Below are 3186 nucleotides of genomic sequence, written 5' to 3'. Positions count from 1 at the left end.
AACTAAAACTCATTGCTATTGAATTGGAACCAGCTCGTGGCTGACCCTTCAGAGGCTGCAATCCCAAAGGCTCACAATTTGAACTACCAGCTGCTCCACGGGAGAAGGATGTGCAGTCTTCTCCCATGCGACTTACTTCCTCTGAAACCCTCCTGGAGGGGCAGCTGTGGATTGGCTCACGTGCAATGGCATGCAGCAACAACCTCTGTAATCTGTAAATTTCTCTCTGAATACTTAAGACTGTGGTCAAAATCAGGCAAAGTGCTGACTGTGGCACACCCCATCAATTAAGCATTGTGCAAGTTCAAACTGATGAAGAAAATGAAAACCAGTTAACCTTGAGTCTATCCCTCCTTAATTTAAAATCATCTCAAGAATAGGTTTGCTGCATTGAACACTAAGCATTAAAGACAAGGTGAGTTGTAAAATTACATCAAAGATACCATCCATGAAAATAACAAAAGGTCATTACAAAGACAGGGGAAGAGAACTTGTAGGAAGGTTTGCCAGATCCAGGAGATTAATAATAAAGCATGTCCTTATTAGTTATTTTTAAACTTAGTTAGTACCTTTGGGATTGCTGTTGTTATGTGCCATTGAGTCACTTGTGACTCATAGCAACGCTATGCACAACATCTCTGAAGCCTGCCCTGTTCTGAGCCAGTGTCACTGACTCCTACACATACAGTCCCATTGCCCTAGTATCAATCCATCTCATCTGGAGTCTTCCTCTCCTGCACTATCCCTCCGCCCTTCCATGCATGATGTCCTTCAAGGACTGGTCCCACCTGACCATGTGCCCAAATTATGTGAGATGGACCTTCAGAATCCTAGTCTCCAAGAAGAAGCTTGGTTTCACCCTTTCCAAGACAGACCTATTTTTTTTCTTGGAAGTCCATGGTAAGTTCAAGAATCTTCTCCAGCACCACAATTCAAAGGCATCAATTCTTATTCTTTCATTCTTAGTCGTTGTCTAGCTCCCTGATTCATGTCAAGTAATAGTGAAGATCATGGCCTGGTTTAGGCACTTTCATCTCTGGATTGACATCATTGCTTCTCAGTACTCTGGAGAGGTTCCTGATAAATTGTTTTCCCAGTACAGTTCTTCTTTTGATTTCCTGACTGCTGGTGCTAAGAGTGTTGATTGTGGAGTCAAGCAAGCTATGACTGTTAACAACCTCAGTCTCTTCTCCATCCATCATAGTGTTGACAATTGGCCCAGTGGTGAGAATCTTTGTCATCTTGATGTTGAGTTTCAATCCATATTGAAGGCTGTCTGCAGCAAGCGTTTGGAATAGACCTGTAAAATCTGGCTGCAAATTTGCTAACTATTCTAACTACGGAACTCCTTGGCCCCTAGCTACAATTTCTGCCCAGTAATTTAAACTGTCCTTGGTCCCATCTGTGACACTTCTCCTCTGGCTAGAGGTGGGTGCTAGTCATCGAAGTCTGGAATGTTGTCACAGATGTATCCCTGGTAACCTCTGAATGCATAATAGGCATGTGCAGGTGGTAGACTCCTGGGAGAAACAGCAGGATGCCAGTGATCAGGACTGGTTTCCTGATCATTGCCCCTCCCCCTCCTTTGCTGATGTAGCCTGCCAGCAGGAGGAAGCATATGATAATGAAAAAGGTGCCATTCAAAGACAGCACAGAAGCAAGTACAGTGGTTTTATAAGGGATCTTAGGAAGACTTTTCTTAAACTGAAAGTCAGTATAGCCATCATCTGTGGAAAGCCTTGAATACTTCACTTTTTTGGTATTTTTTTTATTTTAATGAAAGTTTACAGAGACTTTGGATTTCCATTCATTCATTGTTGCACTTTTCTCCCTGCCCAACCTCCCCCCAGTTCACTCTTCTCTTTGAAAAGTAAAAGAAAAATTCTTGCATTGTTGTACAGTCCCTCCCCCCAAGTCCACTCCACTATGCAGCCTTTGTTTTGAAAAGTTAAAGAAAAATGTTTTCATTGTTATAGAATCCCACCCCCCAAGTCCACTCCACTATGCAGCCTTCATTCTGGACTCATGACAGTAATACCTAATCATATATCCTTTTTAGGCAGTTCTCTCCCTAATCTGTTTCAATGAAGTATACATAATTTATCCCATCTTTCTCAGCCTCTCCCCAACCCCTTTTACAGTCCCATTTTACAACAGTAGCACTATGCAGTATTTGTCCTTTTGTGACTGAGATATTTCACTCAGCATAATGTCCTCCAGGGCTACCCATTTTGTATAATATTTCATGAGTTCCTTGTTTTTCAATGCAGCATAGTAATCCATTGTGTGAATATACCAGAGCTTCTCTAGCCATTCTTTTGTTGATGGGCACTTAAGTTATTTCCAACTCTTTGCTGTTGTGAACAAAGCAGTCATAAACATGGGTGTGAATATTTCACTTTACTACTGGTAATTCTAGAAGCAGGTTTGTGTGACACTGCAGCGTAACACATTGAACAGTACTATAGTCAGAGCACTGCACCAGACTCTGGGGTGCAGACACCTCTCCCACAGTTGGCAGCTGAGATGGTAGACTGACTCCCCAGTACTGATTTTCAAAATGTAAACATGTACTGTGCTCACTGCTTACTTGGTTATTATGTGGTTTCCTAAAGGTAGATCTACAGACAATTTGTGTTGCACTATTCTTTCTAGATCAAAATGTTCTTTATATCTTCTTTTTAAGGACTAGCCTTGAGGCTGTTTCCTGATAAAAATCACAAGCAAATTGTTATCTCAGGGGAAAGAAACAAGCAGAGGAGAAAGAAATTACCAAAATGGATAACAGAAGAGACTGTAAATTTCACTAAAGCGTCAAGAAGCCAAAACAAAGGGAAGAGATGCTGAAGTAAAAGAGAGGAACAGAAGATTTCAAAGGGCAGCCCTAAGATTTCTATAAGGCAAATGTGGAATGTGCGAAGAGCAGGAATTGGAGAATAAAACAGGAAGAATTCACTTGCCATTTCTCAAGTTGAAAGAACTTAAAAACAAATTTAAGCCTCAAGTTGCAATATTGAAACATGCTATGGGCAAAATTTTGAATGATCCAGAAATCATCAAAAGAACATGGAGGGAATACAGAGTCACTGTACCAAAAAGAATACAGAGCCAGAACTAAGAGAAACAATACCTTTCACAATAGCTAATCACAAGATTAAATACTTGGGAATAAATTTAACCAGAAGT

The 3186-nt window shown here is 40.9% G+C and overlaps 1 pseudogene; it reads right to left on the bottom strand.

Annotated features, from left to right (window-relative positions):
* Window positions 1-1435: 1435 nt before the first annotated feature.
* LOC102845321 overlaps window positions 1436-3186 on the bottom strand; it is a 4369-nt pseudogene continuing 2618 nt past the window's right edge.

This window comes from Elephantulus edwardii, unplaced genomic scaffold (assembly GCF_000299155.1).
Source record: "Elephantulus edwardii isolate Elephantulus edwardi_28Jun2011 unplaced genomic scaffold, EleEdw1.0 scaffold00101, whole genome shotgun sequence".
Lineage (NCBI taxonomy): Eukaryota > Metazoa > Chordata > Mammalia > Macroscelidea > Macroscelididae > Elephantulus > Elephantulus edwardii.
The sequence above is the reverse complement of the archived record's forward strand: the minus strand, read 5'-3'. Positions and strand labels throughout refer to the sequence as shown.